The sequence below is a fragment of the Taeniopygia guttata genome, chromosome 3 (assembly GCF_048771995.1).
Source record: "Taeniopygia guttata chromosome 3, bTaeGut7.mat, whole genome shotgun sequence".
Taxonomy (NCBI): domain Eukaryota; kingdom Metazoa; phylum Chordata; class Aves; order Passeriformes; family Estrildidae; genus Taeniopygia; species Taeniopygia guttata.
The window spans coordinates 99,194,674-99,222,578 of record NC_133027.1 but is presented as its reverse complement, the minus strand read 5'-3'; the positions used below and the strand labels follow the sequence as shown (position 1 = coordinate 99,222,578).

Here is a 27,905-nt window from a genome sequence, read left to right as displayed (position 1 = left end):
TTGACATGTCAGTACTCATTTTATTTTCAGATAGGGTGTTAACACCGTGTCATGCAACATCCATAACTATTAATTAAGACAGGGAATATAAAATCACATCCAAATGACAACAGGAACCCATATCATCAGCAGGTTATAGAACCAGGATCTAGATTTCATAATCCCAGCAACCAAATTCCTTCTCTCTGTTTCATTCCTGGTACAGCAAACGTGTCACAGAGCATGAAGCAACAGGTTTTTCTTGTATGTTCCATTGTATGTTCCATCACTGTCTTCACAATCCTCTCATCATGTGCTAAGAACAGGTGCACTGCAAAAAGTAATAATGGTTTTTTTTTTGTTGTTTTAGTATTTGCATGGCTTAGATGGATGGGCAGGTGATTTGATCAGTGAGTTAATCACGCTGTTCTGAGAGTGTTACTATTAACAGGCAGTCTTACCTACCCTCCTGGATAAGTTTAATTGTGACATTTTGTTAGTAAACCCAAACCCATCTTTCTCGGATTTCTGCAAGTTCCACAAATATGAGTGGCAAATTTGAGCATAACTCTGTAGTAGGAATTGTCTACTTGGATTAATTTTTTAAATGTAATTTTTTAAATTAATTTTTTAAACATAATACTAAAATTTGATACTAAGAAGCTTTCATTAATTTAACTATATTTAATAAAAGTAGATTTAATACTAAATTTCTGGTGTATATTTTCCATTATGGACATGGTTGCTCTTTGGGAGGAATGCTCTGTAGTCCTTATATACTGAATTTCTAAAGTGTGTTTGTATGAAAGACACAAGAGAAGTACCTCCCTGTGTATCCTTATATTTTCTATCTTGGTATCAGTATTTTGGAAGTGAAGAGGACAGGTTATTGAATGGATTTGTTTATCTACTTTTCTAAGTGTGCCCATCTGAACACATATTGAAGAGCTGGTGTGATTTTGGTACCCCTGAGAGGAGATAAAAGATGGAGGCTTTGAAGATGTTGGTACCATCACAAAAGAGGTCTGTCTAAAAATACCACATAGATCATCTCTAGAAAAGAGAAAGAAGTCAGGTTATTTTCTCACTTCTGACCATTTTCTGACTTTTCCATGCCTGCGTTCCCTTGCTGCTGACAGGATTATTCACACAAGGAACACAATAGTACTTTAGCCTTAAGCAGTTGGCCTCCACACTGATACAAAAGTGAGCGTGTCAGCTGGTGCTTGCTGTGATGAAGAGAACAAACTAACCAAAAACTGGACTGTTAGAAGTCATAGATAACTGAAATTTATTTTAATCATTTCTGTCACAGGAAAGTATTTTCTAAATGCGATATGTCAAAACATCCCAAGAAGTGACATGTAATCCAAGGCACATGTTTTATTCTTGGTTACATTTGCAAATTGAATCTCAGTACTTTCAAGGCATTTTGAATTTAAAGTAATATTGTTAAATGCCTGTGTTCTTGATACTTAACTAAAGCAGTGACACAGGAATATTCAATAAAGGACTTCAGTACAATAATTCATTTATTCACTGAATACCTTGTCTTAACAACTGACAACTTTTACAGATCTGATTCCTCTCCAGAGATTTAGTCATTCTCCAACACGCAACAGCAAGAGATGGGGAGATGATAAAAAATGTATAGTACTTTTCATATTCAAATAAATATCCACCATAGAAAACAGGTGCTTTTCACCAGCTACATCACAAGACCTTTCAGTGTTTGCTCTCTGCTTATCAACTCTTTATTTCTTTAAAAGCCTATGACAGTCAATGTCTTTACCATGTCAAGTCCTGGTAAAACTTTACCCATCCATTTATCTTTCTAAACCTACAATGGTGTTTTTCACACTGATTCAGCCTGAATGTCTCTGTTGTGCTAGGTTGTCTCAGCAATTTCCAGCATTTCATACTTCAAGGTAAAATAACTTGTTTGTAATTTTGTCAATTTCTAAGGCCAGCATTTCTGCACTTGAAGAGTAGCTTAAATGTAAGGGGCAGTGCATTGGTTCCTCTGTGTTACTGTAACAATCCAGCAGGAAAATTCCTGATTCAAATTATGGACACAGAATATGAAATAGCTGCTATTTCTTAAACATATACATCCTCTACAGATTTGTGCTCTGCCCATGACATTTTTCCACTAAAGACAGACATACTTAGAAGACAAATTTCCATGTGAATGGCAGGACATTTTGCAATCATTGTGTGAATGAAAAGGGGAAATGACAATCACCAGTTTTAGACTATTTTATTTATATCAAGAAGTAGATGTTTCTAATGTTAATTAAACTCTGTTTAGATTATAAGAACAGTGAGATCTTGTCCAAGATAAATTCATTATTCATTTTATGTCATTTGTACCTGTAGTTTGGATTTAATAGACCAGAATGAAGATATGTATGGGGAAGGTATATGTGAGAAAAAAGTGCATGCAAAGCAGTGATGTGAATAGTGTGAAAGAAAGAAAAGCCAAAGAAGAAAAAATAATAGTCTGGCCAAAAATTGCTGAAGTTTCTACTCACCTGTGATAGAAAGAGGTGCTAACAAAGCTGATCCTTGTTGAGCTCTACATTAATACAGGAATTCTACAAAATTTGATGTCTTGATCAACATGTGGGTTTGCACCTCCAAGAGTATAGATCTATGCCTGGCCATCACTTACATGATGCACTTCAACACAAAGCTTTTCTTGTGTTGTTGCTAACTATAAAATTTTGTTTACAAAGATAAGCATCACTTTAAAAGGTGAGAAAGACACAATGAACAGGAGCCAAACTTTTCAATTGCTAACACATTCTATAATGTACATAAAGTATACTTGAAAAACAGGAATGCCAGTTATGTTTGCAAGTGGCTTCAGATTAACAAGGGCAGATATAATCCAAAGTACTGCTTAAAGGTCAGTGAAAGGTTTAAAGGTTAAACCCTGCTCCTTTTTTTTTTTTCACTTTGGACTCCAAGGGTTTCAAAAACAAAGGCCATTTCTACTCTCAGCTACACTAGTGTGAATTTAATATTCACAAGTGCTTGGTCTTAGTTGGATTGGTGTGGATTTACAGCAGAAGGACTTCCAGCTCTGACCCTATACTGCTGCTTTGCTGCTTCGTTGCTTCTTTGAAAGAACAGATTTTTTTTCAGCTGCCACTTTCACCTAAAAGAAAAATAGATACAGCTATATCTACATCATCTAACTACCTCTGTAAAATTTTTCCATGGATTTTTCAGAGCAGAGAAGCTACACAAAATACTCTGAATACACTGTAGATGTTGAAAATACATATCATTGGGAAAGGTGAATTTTCATGTTAAATAACCTTTTTTGAGGTTCTTTATCTAGAAGCAAGAATAACATACTTCCATCAGAAGTTCTATGGCATTTTTGAATGTGATGAAAACATTGGACTATATTTTACTGTTTGTTAACAATAAAATCATCATACCTTAATTCTATAATAACAGGAGCTATACCACTGAAAAGAAGAATGTCTTATCTCAAATGAGGTTTCCAACTAAGATAATCTGAGGAAATGTATAACAACTGTGATCCCAGAACAACTTTATGTTTTCTTTTCCACTTGTTTTTCTACTATTTGAAATAATAAAACTAAAATAATCTGTGGAAATGTATAACAACTGTGATCCTAGAACAATTTTATGATTTCTTTTCCACTTGTTTTTCTACTATTAGAAGTAATAAAACCATACTATTTAGCAAAATCTTTAAAAACCATCAGCCAATATACAAGAATATTTACATCTTTTCTTCCTGGAGAAATATTTGAAGTCTCTCCCTTTGTCTCCACACTTCCTCACATTCCCTGAGGACAGAAAATCTTCCAGGACCTGGAAGGTTCAGGGTCAGTCCTGAAACAAATTGCAAACATGATACACTTGAGCTCAGGGGCACTGCCTTCACCTGCTGTCTGCCAGCCACGCCACCCACCAAAAGCCCATCCACAAATATTCTCTCCTGGCTGGGTCTGTAAGTCACTACTGGAGAAAGCTGTTTCTAGAAAATGTGGAGAGTTTAGTAATCAATATATAGAAAGTTTACACACCACATTCAACAAATTCCCCTTGGGCATTTCCCCACAATGATATCCTGAGAGGTAGCTGGGTCAATAGCAGCAAGCAGCCTCACAGAATCCATTAACTCCCTCTTGGTCCTACAGGCTCTTTGCACTTCCCTGTTCTGCTCCTGTGCCCTCAAGATCATTCTTCCTCTGATCTTTCCATTTTATATCCCACTTCTGTGCTGTTTCTTCAAGTGTCCTCTCAGAATCTCCTCTCCTCCAAAAGCTCCAAAGCTCCTTTTCCCATTCTTTCCACGTTATCCTGCCACTTGCCCATGCCTGCACAATACCATTCCATGGGCAGCTCTCACCCCAAGGTTCCCTGCTTGGCTTCTAAACCAAATAGCACTGGTGACAGCACTATGGATAGGCTTTTTATTAAGTAATATTTTTAAGCCTTTTTTTTTTCTCTTTTGAAGCTCTCTGAAGGAACTAGACGACAATTAAGTCATCAGCTCATGCAGAAGGAAAGATGAAATGTTGCATGAGAGACAAAAAAGAGAAATGGCTGCCTTTTTATAATACATCCAAAAATACAGTATGGTTTTGGGAATTGCAGCTGGTTTTATGACCCATCTGTCAACTCATGAAATTTGGCTTGAAAATCTGCAAGATGTTTCCTTCCCTTGATCACATACCTGTAAAAGCACTTCCAGCAAGTATTGCCAATGTGACCTTGTGAGGTTTTTTTTCCATTTTCAGCCATTGTAAACAGTCATCCAAATAAATTCAATTGCTTGGATATGGATAGAAAATAGATCCACAAGAATGACAATTTGGGCAATGTATACTCATTTCTAAAGTCAAGAAAATATTGACAGAAAACACTTCTGCATTTTCCACTGGAATTACTGAATATATTTCATTAAGCATATAAACTTCACTTTGGTATTCAAGTTCACCAAGCATGTTTGGAATAACAATTATTCTATTAACATACTGACATGATCTAGTCAAACAAAATTAAACATGTTTTGGGGTAATAAGATGAAAAGCCTTATTTAAGTATTGCTGCTTTTTTAAAACAATGGAGAGGCAGTGATATCTGCAGAATCAAAACAATATTCCCACAAAAACTGCAAATTAAAATCATTAACCTCAGCCTTGACATAAGCATCTTTTCCCTCAGGGGCATGGACCAGCTGTCCTCAAAGAGAAATTTTAGTTTCAGAAAGCTCCTAGGAAAAAGTTTTAAAATACAATGGTACACTATTCATAATATACAAGTCGTCTCTAATTCTGTGCCTAATCAGTGTAAGGCCAGAAGAAAAAATAAAATTGCTTTAAAACTAAAAATTCTTATTGTCTTAGAGATTTAAGGAAGCATCTGAAAATGTTTAAGTAATGCATCACATTCTAACCATGGTATTGGCTTAACAACCTGTACAGGCTCAGGTGCACCATCTTATGCCGGATTTTCCAAACTGCGAAATTCTAATAATATTTCTTACCTTGTTCAGAGGAGCTGACAGACTTTAGTTAGAACAATACTTGATATTCTTTGTCCTCTTGCCTACTCTGGTGGAATAGGGCCTGGCTTTTAAGCATTTTACTGTGACATCTTTGTTATCTGTTACTTTAAAGTTTTTGATGGTGCCATATATACATACATGATGCTTTGTAAACAGCAAGGTTCAAAACTGCTGAACTTGTGCACCCAAGCGTTAACCTCCATGCAAGAATAATCCAGTTAATTAAAAGATGACCAGGGAAAGCTAAGTCTGTCTGTAAGCTCAGGATGGGAGAGGTAGCATGGGCTGTGGCTGGCACTAAGACCTAAAACTGCCACTGACCCATTGCGTGATTCTGAGGAAGCCATTTCACCTTTCTGTTGTGCTTTTCTTCTCAGCCTTCATCTCTCCAACCTGCCAGCCCTTCTCAGCAAGATCTGTCTCTTATGATATATATCACAGCAGGAGCTCAGCTGGGGCTTCCAAATTAGAGCTGATTGGGAGTTTTGCAATGAAATGAATTTTCATTAGAAAGTGCAGCTCAGTTTCAGCGCAGTTCTGCAGTGCAGTTGTGGGGATGCTCACCCAATATAGGAGGAAGCAAATTCAGATAATGACTCTGAAGAATGCTGTGTTATAGGAAGTAGATCACCTCCAGGAGGAATTGTGGAGTGCAGCTTGCCCAAGGATAACTATCAGGCTGTGGGTGAATTGACACAGTCCTCTGCAGCTAGAGAAACAGCAGGTCAGGAATTTGAACCCAAGTATGCATGGGGAGATCATGTGTTCTTTTGGTGGGAGCTTTATTTGTTTGTTTGTTTTTGTACCAAAAGCAAAACTTCTCAAAGAACTTATGTTTGCTGCAAGAAAGCACTGGAGCATCAGTGGAATGCTGGGAAGTTTCATAGGGAGATTTACTTGGCCTAACTTGGTTCTGCTTCAAACCTGCCTGCTGTTAGCAGTGAGATCAGATATATTTTAACTTGTAAAATACTTACGGTATTTTAAAAAGTCTAAAGGAGACAAACAACTTCAGAATAAATTATGATCAAATATCTCAGGAGCCTTAATGACAAAGAGAATTTATTTTTTAAATAATTCCAAAGAGAAATAGAAAGTCTTCTGTTAATTAGAAAATAAACCAAGCTGTCCCCAGCATGAGGAAGGAGACCACAGCAGGTAGGTGTGGGCAAAGGGAATAATCAGATCAGTAATTCACAGGGAATAGTAAAAAAAATCAGTAAAGAAAACAGGACATTAAAGTACAGAATTAGGGGGAAAGTGATATGGGGCTCTATTAAATTTTGATATGCCCTAACGAGAGAAGGAAGATAACCAGGAGCTTGCAGAAGCAATATCATTTCAGCTTTTAGAACATTTCCTTAATACCTTCTGAGTATTAATTCTGGTGAAACACACTGAAGAGAGAAATATTGGTATTTACAAAAAAAATTCTGCTGTTACAAAGCTGATCTCCACATGCACCAGTATAAGCTGCTACCTGCATAGAACATGGCAGCATCACCAAAATGGCAGTGCTGAAGGGAAGATGTCTTTTCGACGTTTTCTAGCCCCACTTCAGCTCCTCTTACTGTCTGCTGACATAAAATACCCTGTGTGTGTAATCCAGAGAGCAGCTGAGTCATGTTCAATTCACATGGTCACTTTGAGCTCGGTATCACTGCATTACCTATGTGGCAACTCCAAAGAATATGCAATATGTCATTTGCTGAAATGGCAACTCTGTAAACATGTCTCCAGGAGGCATTTTGTACAAAAGTTAAGAATATTGGGAGGGCTGTACCACTTAGGCTACAGATTTGTACTGGGTCTTGCACTGTTCTGTCTCCTGCTTCTGTCTTTGTTGTACCAAACACCAATCCTGTGTGCACGGCTGTAGAGCTGGCATGAGGATTCAGGCTCCAGGGTAGCTGCAGGAGAGCTGGGATGAGGATTCAGGCTCCAGGGTAGCTGCAGGAGAGCTGGGATGAGGATTCAGGCTCCAGGGTAGCTGCAGTCAGGACACAATCTGCTGCATGGTGCTGGCATTGCCACTGTGCTCACCTTCAAGGAGAATTAAGGCCTTAAGCATAAACTCACTTTGAGAGTTTCCATTGTCTAATTGTTCACTTTAGACTCAGCCAGAACAAATCATTTTTCCAGCTTGCAGAACAATATTTCAGGAGAACACAGGGAGAAACAAGCCTCACCCTGGAGGTAAGCTCAATGACAATATTGAATCAATAGTACAGATTACTAACAAACTTCTTTATTAGGTCCCTTCATAACAAAGACATGAACTCTTCCAGTGCAGGGTGATGACCTAGGTTACTTCCTCAGCAACAAACGAAAAAAACCTTTTAAATTATATTGCTAAAAAAGCCCAACAAATCCCAATGTTTTTTGGGGGATAAAATGTTTGCCCATGAACCTTCTGCTACATAAATTCAGATTAAAATGAGAAAAATTTGAGAAAAACAAGCACTGACCTGTGAGTGAGAGTTAAAAAAAATACTGATGAATTCAGAGATGCAGTTCTGTGAAAATATCCAGGGTAATAAATGTTTACAGAAGAAAGTTATGTGATTTTCAGGCAGGGGAATAGCAGTGGTTACCTCCTGCTGAAATATCATAGCCGCAATGAAGTGGCAAAGACGACAACTGACATGTCAGAGACACATAAATCTATCCTTACAGGACTGACAACCTGGTCTGATTGCTCTCCAAAGATAACTTTATAACTTGCTGAAGTGTGACTTAAGGATGCCCTGGAGCAGCACTAACCTGTGTACCTTTCTTGTGGGTAACTTTTTATAAGCTATAGCTTTAGTTAATAGCTTATGCAATTTTTCATTTGACCTACGGGTGTCCCATGTGGGTGGGATTTTCAAAAACACTCAGGCCCGATTCTACAAAGGGATTTACACAGAGATGATTGCACCCATAATATGTATTAGGGAGCAGAGCAGAAACTTGGCCTCAATTTAGTCTGTAATCTAGCAAGGATACAGGAGAGGGTCTGCAACACCCTAAATGTTCACCAGGAAATCTACCCATGCTTATAGGTGTGAAATTGCTCTGGACTGTGGTCATGCCTTAGCTCTGCTCCTACTACATTTGAGTAAAACTGGGCATCAGGCAAGTGCTTTTGAAAAGGCCAGTTTGAATATTTTCTTTTCCTTACTGTAACTTCAGTGCTTTCTGAAACACCTTTTAGAAAGAAGTACTTGAATTTTATTGTCAGGTAGACCACTTCAGTAGGAAAAATGTGTGTGGTTTTTATTTCAGTGTTTTGTTTTTCAAGTGAACTATTGAACACACACACAAGAATAAAACAGATTATATAAAGGACAGTAATACAATATCCAGTTTGGTCCCAGTGATGTTGGCTGTGCTTAATCTGAAGCTGTTGATAGTCTCTGCATGCATCTTGAGATCTTTGAGTACATCCTCCCTTTAGATGCTGGCAAAGAGCAGGAGTGGTATCTTCATATATGTCAAAAAATAGGAGAAATTTTGTCCTCCATGGGAAACAAGCCACAAGCAGCAGTGTGTCTTATTCATAAGCCCTTAGGGAAGCTGCTTTATTTCCTTTTTTCCACCATCTTTTCACAAAGCCAAACCATCCCCCGTGGCATTTGGACACACAGAAGACAGTTGCATTTGAAAGGCTACAAACAGTCAAACTAAATAAATAGATGTGAAAGGCTGAATCCCTTGCAATGCCATGCTGAAAAACTAGGTGCCAAGCTGGCAATTTCTGCATGAAGGCTCAATGCTGGTCTGATTCCTCCAACCCCGAGAGTTTTCAGTGACTGTCCCTGAAGAAGTGCACAGAGCAGGCTGATGTGGCCTCATGGCTGTGGAGCAGGCAGAGGTGTTTCTGAAGGATGGTGCAGCCCCACAACACTGCAAGCTAAACTCTCAGAGCCGTATTCAGACCCCAGTCAGTGGCAGAATTCACACTCCTCTGGGTAGGGAGAAAGTGCCTTTGAAGCAGTAGAAAACCCCAAAGCTCTTGAGAGCTCCTGGGATGTTTGACCATAGTGTAGCAGAACATACTCATCTGGCTTTCACAAGGACAGGTAATAAATGCAGCAAACTGAGCTCAGGGTAATATGACAGCTGCAGAGTGAACTGGGGAAAAGCCTTTGTGTGTCCTCTAGGAGCAGTGTTGGGGGAAAGCCTATAAATTTTATAATTTCTACATCCAAGCAGAGAGCTTCTGCTGGCTTCCAGGAGAGTGTCAACTGCAGGTAATTAGCCAAAGACTTAAAAACATAATAGGGCTTCATTTCAAAATTATTTTAAGTTTATCTTTCACCCCTTCAGGACAAGTAAAGCATGGTTACTGTTAGGTGTTTTAGTAGTATGGTCTAAGAATATAATAAAAGCAGCTGGAAAAGGCAGTATTTTCTCTTTGACCAACAGTTTTAACTAGGGGGGAAAAATTTTTCAGACACAAGTCCTTCGTATACAAAACCTTACTCCAGATGTTGCTTTCAGCTATTCTACTAGAAGATGTTTCTTTTCCTTAAACTTTGCCTTGGAAACAAAATGAGGTTGAAACTCCTAAAGCAAAATACTGGGTGACACAAAGTGCTGTGTCTACACAGTAAATAAGCACTGAAAATGTTAGTTGGGAAAGCTGATGGACTCATGACACTTCCTAAGACTGACATGATTTTAAAGTTAGTCAGACAAGAGATTTTTCCCCACTGAGTATATTTTGTAGGCATAGGGATTTAAAGTCACATCCTTACAGGAAGTTATGACTGATTATGTGAACACTTAATTTCCTAAGAAATATGGACCCTCTGGAACTGGTACGGATATAAGAGGGCACAGACCTTGTAATAGTATGATTGTAATAAGGTGGAAGTTGATATAGAGAATGGTAGAATATAGAGGAAGGTAGATTTTACTCTAAAGCACTTCCACCCTGGCTTCTTTTCAAAAGACAAGTATTTTATGCTGCATGTCACGTCAAGATTTAAAACCTCTTGTCCTCTCTGATAAAAAAATACCATTTAAATGCAAGTAATAGAAAAATTACTTTACAATAGTTTTCAGCTACTTCCTACTTCATGGCATGATCTAAAGAGGTGTTGTTGTCCATCCATACCAAAAATGCCCTCTTTGTCAGATAAATTACACCATTCACTGTTTCCTGAAAAACAAATGTTCTTGTTGTTTCTATCATTCAGTTCCTTTCGTGCTTTCCAGCTCTTCAGTGAGAGGAAATCTGATGCTATATGATCATAGAACAGGGGAAGTTTATTTTTAATGAAGAGAAGTAAGGACCTAAGATGTTTCTTCTAAGTATTCATTGCAAAGGCAGGGAAAACTAAGGAAAAGTGACACCCAAGTACCATCTGTAGTCAGATTTAGGGTGAATGTTCTCAAAAACTGTTCTGTCTCATACAAACATGTTCTGGACTTGAGCACTTTGTCCAAAAACTTGATCAAGAACTGCTGAAAAAGGAAGAGAAAACCTAAACCAGGATAGTCCTCTAGATCCTTAAGTCCAGGGCAGGTACATTGTATTTCTGAGGCTGCTTTAAAATCTAAGCCAGCCTCTCTTGACCTATTTCGGTACCTAAACTAAAAGAGGTTTATTATATTAATTATATATTTTTTTATATAATTATATATATTTTTATATTATTATTAATAATTTTATATATAATTAATTGTATTATATTAATATATTAATATAATTATTATTATAGTGTAATAACACTAAGTCCTCTCTCTCACCTGTTTATTTCCAGATAGTGTTCATTTTCGCAGGTGCCACCAGAGACTATTTCTTAAAGCATTTCATTACTTTGGCCAGCCTGGAAGACTTCCCTTGGCATCCCCAGATGTAGGAGCAGGATAAATATATCCAGTGCTACAGTGATAAGCAAACTCTTTGAAATAACCTAGATCTCAGCATGTGTGCATATTCATACATAAGCAGTATTGTACATCCAGCATCAGCCTGCACAGAGCACATCAGGTAACGCAGCACAAGTGCAGAAAGCAAGTATAAATGAGCCTTGACCAAACAGTTTCTACTTCATTTATTTTTGCCCTGCTCTGACTGGTGTAACTTATAATTAGTCTCTGCCGGCTGTGCTGTGGTACCAAAGAATGGTGGATTAGGGAGAAACTCTAGAATTTCTCCGTAACTTGACAAGTTATAACCTGAAAAGCTACACTTAGTCCATTAAAGATTTTTCACAGTGACATTTTAGTGCAGCTAGGGAAATATGCCACTGTGCCATTTATCATTTTCAGGCCATGGACAGTGGAACAGAGGTTGCTATGAAGAACAAAATAAAATAGATTACACATATAGAAGTGAGGTGAAGAATACTGATAAATATACACTACTGAATGTCAGCAAATGTCACTTGAGAAGCCATTTGCAGCTACCAGAACAGCCCTGCAAACCAGCAAAAGTAGCAAAACCAGGCAAAACAAGTTGGGTGTACTCACTTCCACATGAATAAGCAATAAACCTCTCTGAAGTTACACCAAAAAGTTGTTAAACTTGATAGATGAATTTTTCCAAATGGTTCTGTTGCACACTGTATGTGGCTACAAAGGACTCTGGATGGTTTAAAGTGAGAAAGAGAAAGCATTGCTGAGAATGCAGCAATTGAAGCATTTTCGTTCAAACATTTGTATTCTGCTTTGTATTAAAGGGACAGTATGAACAAAGAAGTGATTCATCAGACCCCTTTTTCTTCCATAGGGCTGCTCTTTTTTTTTTGTCTGAACTTCACTGTCAGAACTATTGCATTACTAACCTTTCTCCTTTAAATACATTTGCCACTCTAGCAACAGGACTTGGAGTAAAATCAGTTTGCGTTTGGTAGGCAGAAACATTGCAAATCAAAGCTTTTCTGCCAAAAAACTTTTAACAGTAGCTATCTTCCATGCCACCTAATTGTAAGTGAAAGACCTGCAAGACATCTATCTTTGCAGCAGCATCTGAGTTGTAGATCTATGGATCAGCTCCATTTTGGGTAATAGACATGCTGACCTAGAAAAAGCCCTCCTAGTGAAAGTTACAATACTTGAGAGGCAATATGAAGATTCCTTCAGGCTTATTTGAATCTGTGCTGTCTGCAGCCTCTTGAACCACTGCTCTTCATTGATAATAAACTGAAGATCTTTGACTCAAAAAAAAAATCTCCCAGGAAAAAAATAGGAGGGAGTTCTTAAAACTTCAGAAACTCTGCTTTTATATTTAATTTTCCATGAGATTCTTCCTCCCAAATTCTAGTTTATTTTAGCAAAATCAGAGACAGCCTGCATCATTTTGATTTCATGAGGCTGTTATCCCCAGGCATCACACTCATGCAAATTTCAGATCAGTTTTGTTTTCATTAGTGAAAAGCAGCAATGTGGATCACATAAATGGGGTCACACAGGAACTCCTTTATTCAAAATATTTCATACATGCTAAGATATGCTGTTTGTACAACTATTTTTGTCAAACTTCTCACCATATGTTCATGTAAAAGCTATAAACAACCAGCCCTACAATGGCATCCTAAATCCAAAGAGTTTAAATCTTTGAAGAGAACTAATTTCTTGTACTTACAAATCCTGTAGATGGAGTATGGGCGAACCTTCCTTTCTTGAGCAGGATGTTTATACAGTGACTTTTCTTTGTACTAGTCTTCCCTCTATTCTTGCAAAATCAAAAGTGATCCTTATTAGTCAAACCAAACACTTTATTAAATTAAGTGTAAAGCCTGGTTTAGAAATTAACAATGAAAATTGGAAAACAAATATTAAACAGATGGGTTGAACTTTCCTGAACCGCTCTCCATCTCTCTCCCCCAGATTCTTTGAAAACTGAAGTAATCTTTGAGGCAAAACAAGCATTTCACAACATCTGTTACACAGACATTCTCTAGATGTTGTGCTGCTTCTTTGGTCTTGTTTTGAATATCTCTGTCAATTTGAATGCATGCAACAATCTCTAGGAGTGATGCTCACTCACAAGCTGAGAAGGCAAGGACCATGTGGGATGCAACAAAAGGGAAAAGATCTATCAGTTTGTTACCTAATCATGTAAAACTTCTCTTTTTACCAAAAGGATAGAGTTTGGTGAAAAGCACGAAAAAGTTTATTTATCATTTATAGTTGAAATTTAATATGTTACATAATAATAAACCTAATTTTTTTTTTCAGAAATTCTGAGGGGTAGTGTATTTGCACACACTTGTCTTCAAAAGAGACAAAAATACAGTTTCTTAAAGGGTATTTGAAAAGTAGAAATGCTTGGCCTATAGATTTTAAATAAATTATTGAACAAATAGGCAGCACATGAATAAATATGCTGATTGTGCAACAAGCACTGAAAAGAAACTTCTGGTTAGCAGCCTGCTTAACCTCATGAATGGTTTAGTCCTTCCTTCCTCCATCCTAAGCATGAAAGCTGCTATCCACACCCCAGACTTGATCTAAACTAGTTAATGTGATAGAGAGGTGCCTACTGATGCTGGATCAGGCCTGGCAGCCTCCAGGCTTGGCCCTGTGGGCCTGATCAGCCCAAAGCCAACCTGTGCTTCCCCATGGCCAGAAGTCCTTCCAAAGCAGGCGTTAAGGTACGTGCAAAATATTTGAATTGCTTGAGCAGACAGCCCTGGCCCTTTGAAAAAAGTAGAAATTTCAGCTGAATAAAACAATACAGGTTTTGCTTTGGTACAGATGGTAATAATGAAGAATCACAGTTTCTGTTATCAGGCTTTTTGATACATTTGTCTGAGTAAAAGGAACATATAATTCTAAAGGGCAGGGGAAGAAGATTGTAAGTTTTTGCCCTTTTTTATTTTAATGGCTAAACATTGTAATGCTAGCTAAACACAAATTCTTGTCTGTTAATAGGTTCCTCTAGTTTGTAATAAATAGGAATGCTAATGACTAAAATTTGGTATTTGGTATGCATTAGCTTCTGTAAGTCTTTTCTTTATAGGCTTCATTGACATTCAATATGGCAAGCTTCCTTTGAAACATATTTATAAAATAACTACAGTATAATTAAACCAACAAAGCCATCTTTTAAGTAAGCTTAATAGCTCCATTTTTCATTCTGTAAATTTTTTATTTTAAGGAGGAAAACAGTTATACTCAATTCTACTCTATATTTCATTTTGAATATAACATTTTCTTTCCATTTGCAATCTGTGCATATCTAATTCTTGACAACTGTGATTATTAATAAATGTGCATGAAAAACATGCTTCAGAGATTCTTCCACAAGAATATTTTTTGTTAATGAGAACTAAAACATATCTTGACAAAGACAATACGGGTAATATATATGTGTATATATACATATTTCAATAGCTAATGGTGGTGTAGTTAATACAGAAAAATGGATTAATAGATGTGGCAGGTAATACTCGAAGTGGATGCTATTTGATAAATGTAACTAGAAATATTTTAATTATATGAAAGCAATAGGTAAATAAAAGCAATTATATTTAATTTAGCTTTCAGCTTGTGAGCATTTTCTGTAAGCTTTAATAGAGGAGATAGCCTGTGCAGAAGGCTAATGGTATAGCCCCTGCTAACATTACGGTTTCTAAGCAGTACTTATTCTGAGGTATTTCTCTGGAAGACTACAGTGTTCTTCATAAGGGTACTTGGAGCCTGATAAGTCTAATTCATAATAACATCTACCTCATTCAGCAAATTAAAGTTTACAGAGTCCTCGGCAGTTTGAAAATCTTTGTAGTATTTAGAACCACGATTCTGTTTACTTAAGGATGAGGTAAAAAGTGATAACTTGCATTGTAATAAGTAAAGCAGAACCTCATAACTGTTTCTTAAACACTGTCCTCTACAGGCACAATAATATTGAGACCCCATTTACGGTATGATGAATAAAAACAGTTGACATCATTGTTATAACCTTTATTTAAAACTGTTACCAAGGTTACTAATTACCATCACTGTGTGCAACAGGTCCCTCTGAAGCAGTATCTTTACAGATGAACTGTAATGTGTAGGGCTATAATAAAAGGCATAAGGGATTATGCACGGGCAAAAATGCTGAAAATCGCACAAACACATCTACATTATACGGTGCATCACTTTGCAAACCTCCGCTTTCAATGCTGAAATACACAATGCGGCTTTTTGTTTAATTCGAGCATTTAGAGAGATGTTAACTGTGCCCTGAAGTGGCTTCACAAATGTCGGGGAGCAGAGAAGGTAGGGCCTAGAGTGACCGACAAAACCTGCTGATTCTGGAAAATGTTCTCACCTCTTCTCCACTCTTCGCGGAGCACCTGGTACACGGGGAAACCTGCCTGCACTGTGTTAAGCAGGACTGCAGGGAGAGAAGACGGAGCTGGCGGGGCACGGCCCCAGAGGGGGGAACCCGCCCGGGGTGACCCGGCGGCTGGAGGGAAAGCGGGGCGGCAGGTGACGTCCCCATCCCCAGCGGCCACCACCCCGCTAAGTCACACACCCTGCCCTCAACTTAATGACACAAATCCGGGCTCTTAAAGTCTTTGCGACTGATCGTACTCGCTCATTTATAAATAATGATCTCCATATAGATGCATAACAACAACATACCAGAAGTGTTTGGGGAGAAATCCGATTAAAGTCTATAGCTTTTTCCCCTCTCTCCCGGAGCAAAAGTCTTGCCACAGGTCAGCTGTCGCGGCCGGCCCAAACTGCGGGGTTAAAGGGAAGAAAAGGCTCCGGGCTGGCCGCTTCCCCCCGGGCGGCAGGAGGGGGCTGCCCGGCCCGCTCGCCCTGCCGCCCCTTCCCCTTCGCTCGCCCGGCCAGGGACGGAGGGAGGGAAGGAGGCTCGGCCCGGCATTTTGGGGGAGGGAGCCGCCGGCCTGGCTCGAGCGTGAACTCTGCTCCCGGGACCGATTTCCCCCCGGCGCCAGCATCCCCGGGCGGGGCCGTGGGGCCGCCCCGCTCCGCCTGGACCGGCCCGGCCTGGGGTGGCGGTGACGCAGGACCGTGCTTTCCTTTCCTCTTTCGGGCGATTTAGGGGAACTAGAAAAACAAACATCGGCCCGTTTCATGAAACGGTGGAGAAAACTCCGAAGGGAATGAGAGCGGGGCACATCCTTTTAGAGGAAGGACAAGGGTTCTCTGAGGAGGGAAAACAAAAGATGACAGTGGTGGCTGTAACCCCACCATGAACCAGGGACCTTCTGGCCATGCTCGGAGAGCTAACCTCCCCGGACTTCCCATTACCTCTCCATGACACTTCACTAATGCTCACACAATGGCCAACTGAGCAGTTTAAGTAAAGATATTTTAACCTGAACTAAACATTGTCTCCAGACAATAGGATGCAAAGCAACATCTGGTACCACACATAAACAATGCTGTGCAACAGCATATGCTCGACGTCTGGAAGTTTATGTCAACGCTAAGCATTCGAGGAGGCTGTCGCTGCTCGGCATGAAATCTTAATAAATGGCTGTTTGCTGTGTTTCTGAGATGAGCATCTAGGATCCTTCCTCTCAGTGCGTCCTCTTCAGGTTGAGATTGCCCGGCAAGACATCTTCGGACCCCATCCGTGTCTCTTCCCTCCCGCCCTAGAAGCAGACCAGCTGTGAGAAATGCCGCGGGGAGAGCCCGCGGACCGGCCTAGGGACAGCACCGGGTTACCCTCTCCCCGCTGCGGCTCCGGCTCGGCCGCCGGCGCCGGTGGAAGCGGAGGACGCTGAATGGCCAACTTCAGGAAAGCGCTTCTTTAAAGAGGAGGCTCTAGGCTAATGAAACAACGGGAGGTGACTATTGCAAACAGCTGTTCCTCATGCATATTTCATTATACAATCAGATAATGCGTCTTACCACCTTCTCAATTATTCACAGATAAACATTTTCAAGACGTTTTGACATCTGTCTTTGGGCCTGCTATTAATTTAGTAATCACTATGGTTAAAAATGTATGGGGATTGCACTTCACAATAACTCGGATTTTTCTTACGGGAAAACTATTGTAAGAGCTCGTCCTAAGCAGCTCATCAGGTCAAAGAGAGCCCCGAGATAGAGGGAGCACAAGATCTTTGCCCTGCAGCCCTCGGGCTGCCGCTCCGGGGGGGCTGCGCCGGCCCCTCGCACCGTCCCTGTGTGTCCGGGGCCGTGCAGCGCCGGGCCCCTCCCGGCTCCCTCCGGAGCTCCCGGGGAGAAAAGATGGGCGGAGGAGGCCGAGGGGGGGAAAGAGACGGCACCTTGCCTCGCAGGCAAGCCATAAAAACACACAGAAAAGTCGCGCCTGCCTCTTCCGTCGGGCTCCGGGCACAAGCGCTGCCGCCTCTCTCGGCGGGCGGAGGGCGGTCGCGGCTCCCCGGGCCGGCCCGGAGGGGAACCCCTGCCCCGCCGGGAGAGCTCCGCCAGCTCCGCGGCCAGCGTGCTGCCGCCCGGGGACAGCGCCATGGCAGCTCCCGTGGCTTCGTTCCCCGCGGAACAAAGCCCGCGGGTCCCCGGCCCGGCAGCCTTCCTGAGCGTCGGTAAACTTCTGACAGCAAGTTTGGTTCACTGCTGCTGAGCTGGTTGTAAACCCGCCAGGCTCTAGAAAGTCGCAGCATCTTAAAACTGCCTCTTTTGTCTCTTCTTTGGCTATTATCCCTTTTCTCAAAATAAAGCGCGCACCACCCCCAAAATGCAGTTGTACACGCACAGTAACAGATGTTACACATGAGCACTGAAGGGCAAGTTAAACTAGCAAACGGGAGAATCAAATCTCGACAACTATTTCAGACATTTTATTGATTAAATTAAGCCACTCAGCGCCTTTCCTCCCTCCCCTTCCCCAGGTTACCTCTTTTTAACCTCAAAATCCACACACAATCGGCGCCTTTCATGACCCTCCCCCTCTTCCCTCCCATGCCCAGGTAAGTAGATGGAAACGCTTGCGTACTTCCCCGTCCTGCTACACAACATCTTGATCACAGCTAGTTTCTAAAACTGCGGTCAATAAGGGGAACAGTTTTTGCAGAGGGAGCAGTACCCGCGCGTGAGCCAGCACAACGAGGGAGAAATTGTATTTTTAGCCTGGCCAGACTCCTCTCCCCGTCCCGCGGGGGCACGGCCAACGCCGCTGCCCACCAGTCCCACCAGTTCCCAAAGCGCTGGCTGTCCCCGACCGGCGCATCCCGGCTGTGCGTGGGTTTGCTCTAAAGCCTCAGCCTGAGTCCCGGCCGTGAATTTCATTTTAATCGCACTGCCAAGTAAAGTGCCGGCACCCAGGACGGCCGGGAGTGTAAAGGCCTTTCTGCCTCGCAGGTGGCGAAAGGCAGAGAAGGATTTGGGAACAGCCAGAAGAGAGGATGCTCTGTGAAAAGGAAATGAGAACTCTTAGCGCTCCTTTCAAAGTATTGCCCACATTTGGAGACCTGGCCTTCTCTTGAATGCTCTGTAAGCAGCGAAAGGGTTAGTGGTGAGCTCTGAGCCTCTGGTTCAGATCCACCTCGAACCTATGATTTTAAAAGTCAGAAATCGGGGAAATAGGGCTGTGAGTGTGTGGAGGAAAGACCCTTCCACCTCAGCAGCATTCATTATATTTTAATGTGAAGTGTCAAAAGCCCGCTGGAATCTTTATGCAGCACTTCTTGAATTGGTCCTGCACTCGCTCAGAGCCGGTCTGTGCCGACCTGGCTCTTGACTTCAGCTCTCTAAGTCCTCGTATAGTTTCAACACTGTTCTTGCAACTTTGCCCCCGCAGAGCCGTCCTGCTCCCCGTCCCTACCCCAGCCTCAAGACGTCCTTCGCCCTATTGATGTGTGCTACAGCCAAACAGGGCAAAAAGACGAGAATTGTATTCGACAGATGCTGCTCACTCGTGAATAACAGGTTCAGCGCGTACGGTATCTCTCGCCATTATCCTGTAAGTTAATATCGAGTAGCAATAGCTGTCTAAATATCAAAATCTATTTATAGGGGATGCAGAGCTATGACCTCTCCATCTGACCTTCAGGAACTGCAGGCTGGAAAACAGGGCACATAAAGAAAGGGGAGTGGGGGGGGAAAGGATAAGCCCAGGATTACAATGGAGATTCGTGCGTGGCGGAGCTGGGCTGGGCTGCCTTTGTTCCGAAATCCTGAGAGGACTTGAATCTTTAGGACGGCACCGGCCCTGCGGCCCAGGGGAGGAGCGGCTCTGTCCGGCTTCTCTGTGTCCCTGCCGCGATTGCGGTGCTGCTTCCTCCACTTCTGCATAGCTACCGAAGTTGTTGTCGTCGAGTTTTGGGTGGGGTTGGTTAGTTTTTTTCACAATTAAAAAAAAAAAAAAAAAAAAAAAAAAAACAAGCGCAGAGGGAAAGACAAAAGAGCGCCCTTGACTAAGGAGCAGGTCTCTGTGAGAAGTGAGGGAGCAGAGAGCTCAGTGAAGTGCAGACCCACAGCTTAGGAAATCATTTTCCACCGGGAGAAAGTGGTGCTGGGGATATTTTCTCATTTCTGAGCCTCATAGCCTTTCCAACACAAACAGGGTGTCCGCGGAGGGAGCAAGGCTTAGGGAGTTTTCCCAGTCCCTCCCCGGCAAGCAGCAGGATGGGGGAAGCTGGGCGCTCTCGGGCGCTGCCCGGGGGTGCCCGGGCCCTCGGGCAAGGCGAGTGTCGTGGCCTTGGGCAGGGGCCCCGTGACACACCGTGCTCTCGGGTATCGCCCCCCAAGCACCCCCTTTCCCAGCGGGCGGGAAGGGGGAGGATGCTCCGCAGGGTCCCAGAGCAGGCATCAGTGTTGGAAAGTGCATCCCCTCGAAAAGGGGGGATAGCAGGGGGGGGCTGAGAAGAAAAGAATAATCCCAAAGTACTCTTCTTTTTTTTTTTTTTTCTTTTTTTCTTTTTTTTTTTTCTTTTTATGGAGCCATCGGGTACTCGTCCAGTCTGAATTAACAACTGCGGAAAACTAGACTAACTGCGCACCCGCCCTCCCCCCGCCCCAGCCCCGGCTCCCGGCGGTAATATGGCGCCTGCGAGAGAGAGAAGCACTTTTCTCGGTGTTTAGCAGTTGAAATGTGCTCCCTGAAGGTCACGCCAGGCGACGTGCCCGTTGGCTGCCGCGCAGGGCCGGGGTGAGGGCTGGGCCGGGCCGGCGGCAGCGCCCGCAGCCCCGACCGCTATCCCGCCGGGGACACAGAGCGGCTCGGGCAGGTTCCCTACAGCCAAATATGCCCCGGCTGGGCTTTTTCTTCCTCTTTATGTTCTGTGTCTACAAGGGAATAGTACCCCATCTTCACTCGCTACCTTATTAGAAACAAAAAAAATTCAAAAACTCCGACCGAAACACCCAACAATCGACCACCTAAACCAAGCCGGTGCTCCGAGGGAGTTATTCCTTGTGTCTGGAAATTAAAAGGTTCAAATTCCTACGTGACCATGTTGAGACACGGGAGCACTGTTCGCAGCTACTTTAAAGCGCCAGTCCCAGTTGGTTTGGAGGTCGGAGCTACTGTTCTTCATTAAGAGAAGTGTAGTTCAGGAGGCAAACTCTGTCCCCGGGGGGTGTGCAGGCTCTCTTGCCGCCGTCTAAGTGCACCTACCAAGGGAAAAGAGAGGCAGGGCTGCTCACCGAGCTGCTTAAATGTTCTCCTCTTTCTGCTGCCGGGGGCTAAGCAAGGAGCAAGCTTCTCTAGCTTTCCGAATAAAATTAGAAAGAGGATTTAAAAAAATTGCTATTCCTGGCATTTGCGTCCCACTTGAGAAAAGTGTCTGGGGAAAAAAAAGGATCTCCCAAACTCTTCCCAACATACTTAGTAATAATCTCCTTTTAAATCTTGGGTCTTGCTGCCACATTATTCTCCGTGATATTGCATTCCAAAGAAAATAGACTGGGTATTAGAAGAGGAATCCCCTCTTCCTAATGAATATTTACCCTGAGGTCATTACATCCGTAATGGCCCTTGCTAACTTACCTTGCTCCCCTCTTTCTCTGCTAGAGACTGGGATTTCAATCACAATGCCCTCGATTTTAAAGTGCCGTGTACCATTTAATGGCGGGGTGCAGGAGAGGTTAGAATATTATTGACTTCATGCAATATATAAGATGGATGCATTTAAGACTTTTAACTTCTTGTTGCAATGACATGCTGTATTTTTATGAGGTACCTATTATGCAGACAGAACCATTGTGCTGTAGCTGCCTCACAGTTGCTGGATCGTTTCTATCAGATGAAAGATTTTGAATAGTTTTATTTCAACAATGCATCCTTTTGGTCTTGATACAAAGAACGTAGGCATGGTATACACTTAAACAGCTCTGTCACAGAGCAAGATTAAATAGAGTATACATCGAACCCTGTCTGCAGTATAATATGTACAGGGAACAGAATGGAGCTCCCTCCGCCGCTGAAGGAGCACATTAAGGTCTCATGTCCTGGGAGCATCTTCCAGGTTTCCCTTATCTCTGATACTTCGTTAAGCTGTTAAAAATCTTTACAGACGGGCTTTAAAATCGGCTGTTTCTCTCAGAAAGACCGAATTTGATGGCAGAGTCTTTTAACAAAACCTACTGCTGGTGCTCCGGTAAAGGGACAACTTGCGCTCTATCCAGTCCCCAATCTCGGCCCCCGCGCCTGTCCCGGGCAGGCGGCTTTTTCCTGCCCTGTGGCAGAGGCGAAAGAGGGGCACCGGCTCAGCACAGCCCCTGGCGTGCGTTTGCCCACCCCCGTCCCCGCCCGCGGCGGCGGCCCCGGGCCGGGCTGCGGGAGGGCGGCGCCCGCGGCCGCCGGTGCCAGGCGCGGGGGGCTGGGGGTGCAGCCCGGGGGGCTCCGCGCCCCCCCTCCGGTGCTCACTCGAGCGACTTGAGCAAAGTGCACGTGCTGAGCCCAACTTCCCTCTGCCCAGCTTTGTGCTCGGCGCTGATTGAGTCCCCATATTAAGCTCGAGATCCTTTCTAAGCAACTGCTAAGAAGTCAAGAGCATCCTTGCTTGCTTTCTCTCCGTGGCCTTTCATGCCCTCAATTTGTTATTCTACTGACACTTTTCTTAAAGTTAGCGCCTAGCATTGAAACATTAGCAACAAAAGCCCTGGAAAATCTCTCCCTCCTCACCACTAAATCCTCTAATGGGTCTGTGCGTGTCGAATTTTTATTTGATTTCCAATAATCTCTAGCACTTCTATATTAAACCTACCTCAGCCCAGTACCTCACCTATGGGATATTTTTCAGTGCTGCTTTGGAAAGTACAGACGCTCAGATTTCCTTCCACGTGCACCCACTAATTTATAAATGAGTGTATACAGCTGTCTTCGTGTATATCTGTGTCTCTGTATCTGCAGTAACGCTTTCATTTTGTGTCAAAATAACACATCCTGTCACTCCACGCCAAAAGTATATTTATCGAATGAAATAGCACCGCAAGCTGCATCTTCTTTATCAAACCTTCATTTCTGTTTTACACAATTGTTAAATATCTTTTCATTTCTTTTCCTATTTTAAAATATGTATTACAGTAATTGTTACTTGGAGGTCTTTTGTGTATCTATAGCTCCTTTGATTCATATCTTTTCCTTTCTTTTAATCTTGTTATGAGAAATTATATACACATTTCTCAGGAAATCCAAGGAGCATAACTTGATTAAATAAAAAACCCCCTAATCCTCGACGTTTGTGGCAAATACCAATTTTTAAAGTACACGTTCCTAACCCACGGGGTTGGTTTTTGGTGGGGTTTTTTTTGGGGGTTGTTTTTTTTTTTTTTTTTTTCTTTGAATGACGATCCCTAAGTCCTCTTCACTTTATTACACGGATTTGGTGAAATGATTCTTCAGGCTCTCTAATTTAAATAAGTTTTAGTGTGAACTAAGAATGAACATTATCCTCTAACCTGAGGTCAAGTGAAGGGTGATTTACATGACAAAGAATAATTCCCATTTTGTCCAATATGAAACAACTTCACCTTCGGCATCATTAAGAAGAGTTTAGCACTTTCAGGGCTTTGGGGGTTGGGTTTTTTTGGTAAATAGTTGGCTATGTATAGCGCAATTTCCCTTTTATAAATCACAATACAAAGGCTGACTTCTTGTGCTCTTGAATTTCGGCATTATTTTTATAGCCTTAAGTAGAGTGAATTTGCACCTGCTGGTATTTAAACTTTAACATATTAGCTGGGGAGGACTTATCAACCCAGAGCACTGCCTCGAAGCAAATTAACAATCTTCATTAAAGTAAAGGGGGGGGGGGAGGGGGAGGGGGAGATGTGACAGTTTAAGACGCTGTCCCGGATCTCTCCGATCTATGCAGGTTCCAAGTGGATTATTTGGGGTCTTTACAGCAGCAGAATAACCGCTTTACTCCCCCTCCCCCCGACACATATTCGCTTCCAAAATTCTACTTCTTGCCCGGCACTTTAACCCTCTCGATACCTTCTTACCCTCCGCCTGGAGCAATGCCCTGCAGAGGGAGGTTGCGAAGAGGCAGGGGCAGCTCGACTGCGCTCCCCGTCTCAGCCTCGGCGGCCTCCCGCTCCCACCCCACCTCCCTTTAAGAGCACTTCCCAAAAAAAAAATCAAGTCGTGCTCTTGGTGGTTTCTTCTCTCTCTTTTATGGTCACTCTGAGCTGAGCTTGCTCCCTCTCCTCGTCTTCCTCACATTCACATACTCACACGCACACTGCAGGAGCCCGTGAGGAAGTGATCTTAATCTAAATATCAGACTTACCGTCCGGAGGATCCTGCCTTGGCAAAGTTCTGCTCTGTTGGGTCTCAAAGTTAGAGAAACCACCGTCATCCCTCATTAAGAGCTCGGGTCTCGGGGAGAGGGGCTGCTGGCGGAGGGCCACGGGCGGGGAGCTGAGCTCCCCAGCTCTGCCCGCCCGGCAATGCCGGCTCTGTGCCCCGAGGGGACCCAGACCCCCTTCCCGCATGCGGCCCGGTGCTCTCGGGACGGGGCGCCCCGGGATTTCTCCCGTGGGCTCGGGCGTGCGCACCTGGCCGTGGCTCCGAGGGGATCCGCACGCTCCCCGCGGCGGGAGGGGGCCCCGGGGCAGCGCACCGGCTCTGCCCGGCCGCCCAGCTTCCTTGCGGGGATGGAGGGGTGGTAGTGTGCTTGTTCACAGCTACACCGGGAAAGTGGGAGCATTTCGTGTTTACAACCGGCTCCGGCTTGTATTGGTGAGATGTAGTTCAAGCAGCGCTCCTGTGTGTCGCGGGCTCTTAACTGGAGCTTTGCTCAGTCATTGAGAGCAATAGAAAGTATATGGAAATCAATATATAGACAGTGTGGAGGGCAGATAATGGATTCGAGTCAGTGAGTGTTATAATCTGCATTATGGGCTTCCTATTGTTTAGACTGAGCACAAATTTCCAAAGGGTGAAGTGTTGGGTTTGGGTCCCCCCCCTCTTCTTCTTCTTTTTGGAGGGCTTTGTGTGTATAGGGGGAGGGGGAGTGTTAAATCCTCCAGCCACAATTATCAGAGTACACCCACTCCCCCCTTCCCGCCCGCCCCATCTGATTTTAAAGGTAGTGCTTTCACGGCGAAGCTAATGACTTTCATTTAATTGAACATGCCCTGATGTAGCGGATTGTTCTCGCAGCCCTACGCCTTTGTTGCTTTTGGGGGGAAATAAAGCTAATCAAACCTTTTGTCACGGCCAAATTCTCCCTCAGGGTCTCCCAAACATTTGTTTGAATAATTCACCTCAAGAATTGAAAATACTAATTGATTTTAAAATGCCAGCCCGGAGGGACGGGGAGGTGGGGGGTTGGGGTGGGGGGGAGCCTGGAAATTAGAGGCGAAGAGCGAGCGTCTACCTGCCAGCAGCGAAGCCTCCGCAGTCGCTGCCCCCGCCGGTAGCCGCTGCCGGGCTGAGCCCCCCCCGCAGGCTGCGGTGCCCCCGCCGCCGCCGGCCGCACTCTCCGCTCCGTCCCCTCCCTCGGCCTCTTCTCCCCCTCCCCACCGCCAAACTGCGCCTGGTCACCTTGGTCCCGGATTCTCCGCTAAAGTGCCGGCGGTGGCAGGGGTGGGCTCCGCCGGGCGGGGAGGGGATCCCGGTCCGGGCGCCTCGGCCCCATTCAGAGAAGAATTTTGATGCGATTCATTAGAAGTAACGAGTTGACATAAGGTAAATCTACATCGAGGGGGCCTTTCTTTGAGTGCATGGGGAAGCTTCATTAACCATCGCTAACAAGGCGTGCAAATGCTCTGATTGGGCAGCTTTCTTGTAACGCCAAGGCCTTAGCAGGATGCCCACCTAATGAGGGTCACTACAAGAGACTGATAAAATATTCAAATTTTCCGTCGCACCAGGAACTTTGTACTAAAGGAGAAAGTTGAGACAACTGTGTGCTTGTTTACCTTGGGAAGGCACACTCGGGGGAGAAGGCATCTGGCTCTGACATCTCCATCTCCCAGAGAAGCCCGGAGCTGGATGGTCGCTGTTTTATGGACGTTTATTTGCAAAACTCGTCAACAGATTTTCCCCCGCCTTCTCAGCTTCCCCCCCCCCCCACCCCAATTCTAATTGTGTTTATCTCGGATTTAATGCACTGATTAATAAATAACCTGTCTGCGAGGTTCCACACTTTTCTTCGCTTTTCTTTCCTTTTTTTTTTCTTGAAGATTTATTAAAATCAGCCTGATGGCTTTAATGACACGTCAATCATTTCGAAGTTGCTGCTTGTTACTAATATGTCAGACTCTGTACACATCACCGCTACTTTCCTCTCCGAAGCATTTAAAGCCTGTCCCCTCCTCCCCCCACAATTTGTTTCTTCAAGTTTTCATCGCTAGGTTACGATTTCTAATTAGAGCTAAGTATTTCACTTAATATTTAATTTAGACGCCAAGCACATATATCATACCTAGATCAGTCAATCAAGTGTCCCTTGTTGATAATGCTACATCATTAAGAGTTGTGTTTAATTCGGGAGCAAGAGATTGTACGGCTGCTTCTGCTGCAGAGCAGGTAACTTTGGACTGGCGGGAGCTGCCAGCAGATCCAAAGGGATGGGGGCAAGCAGCCCAGCCCAGCCGGGAGGCGGCTGCGGCTCCCTCACCTTCTCGGGAGAGTTTTCTGCTTCCCAAGCCGTCGTCTCACCGCTGAGGCGAGCTGCATTCCTTTTCTCACTTTTTTTTTAAAAAAGAGTAATTAAAAATTTGTTGGTATTTCACGTTTCCCTCATCCAGCCTCAGGGTTTATGCAAAATAAATCTTGGGAGGGGTCCCCGGAAGTTTAACTTGGAAGCTGAAGCAGTATTTTGGAACACTAATTAAATACCCCCTCGACTTCTTAAGCCAATCCAAGCAACTTAAAAAAAACATCACTTGTCACTTGTTTGTTATCACGACCGGTACAGCACACACCGCATCCACAGAGCTCTGTTACGGGAGCCGGATGGGCCACATCTTACACACCCATCAAAAGCGCATTCATTTATCCCGGGAAATCGTGACTAAAGAAAGAGAGGAAGAAAGAAAGAGGAAAGGAAGGAAAGAGGAAGATAGATGTGTTTTTAAAGATAGCATCCGCATAGATTGCTCAGCGCTTGCCCCTGAAGACTGACAAAAAATCCTGTTAAATCGTTGTATTAATAATATAAAAAGCCTAACAAGACCAACGCGATGGGTTCTCCTTTACCTGCCCCTGGCTCTCCCTTTCTCCCCCCTTTTGGCTTCCCCCTCGCCGCGACCGCAGTGCTGCATTTTCCTCTCGCCGGTACCTCGACCGCTACGCCCCAGCCCCGTCTGAACCACTGCCTCCCCCTGATTAAAAAAAAAAATAATCAGCGCTTGCAAGCGTCGACTGAGTCACTCCCGAGTCAGGATTAAGGGGCACTAACTAGGCAGCAGAAAATCGCAGCCTCCTGGGAGCGTCCATCAAAACAAGCAGTGAAATAAAAGAGCTTCTCTCTCTGCTTCCCTTCCCCAGAAAAGTCCTTCAGGTTGGCAGCCCGACACACACGCACACGCACAAAACTTCGTACGGCTCCCTCCACAAGAGAGCACTGGCTTGCCCGGGTTTGTTTAGGGGGAGGTTTTTGGGGAGAAGGGGAGGGTTGCTCCCCTGCCCTTCAGAGCCACATGTCATTCTAGCAGCTGAAACAATAAATCATGTGGGACCAAGTAAGATTGACTGGAAACGGACGGCAGGTTCCCCGGCCTGGAGAAGACGGCCATCGTCAGCGCAGAGGGACCCCGCCTTCCGCGGCCCCGGACCCCGGGCCCCAGCGCGGGGGTGGGGAAGGGCCGGGGGGAAGGAGGGGGAGGCCGCGCACCCCCTGGACGCTTCCCCGCGGGACCTCCGCCTGCCCGTACCAAACTTACAGGATCCGGAAAGGATTTCCCCAGCCGAGAGGGCAGCCTCTGCCCGGCCCCGTCCGCCGCCGCCGCCGCCGCGCTCCCGCTGCCGCCGACCGCGCCCGGCTCCGCGCCCGGCGGGGCCCCCGCTGCGCGCGCCGCTCCG

At 43.9% G+C, this 27,905-nt stretch overlaps 1 long non-coding RNA gene across 6 annotated transcripts; it reads right to left on the bottom strand.

Moving 5' to 3' along the window:
* LOC115494505 (uncharacterized) lies at window positions 1-27,905 on the bottom strand. 6 transcript variants are annotated; one of them, XR_012055299.1, is made up of 6 exons: window positions 27,767-27,905; window positions 13,116-13,200; window positions 12,002-12,115; window positions 5,516-7,579; window positions 3,747-3,855; window positions 1-3,142 (listed from the first exon to the last, which is right to left on the bottom strand). It is a non-coding gene; the product is annotated as an uncharacterized lncRNA (long non-coding RNA). The 6 variants fall into 6 exon arrangements; XR_012055298.1 differs by having other exon boundaries at window positions 3,747-7,579; XR_012055301.1 differs by lacking the exon at window positions 5,516-7,579.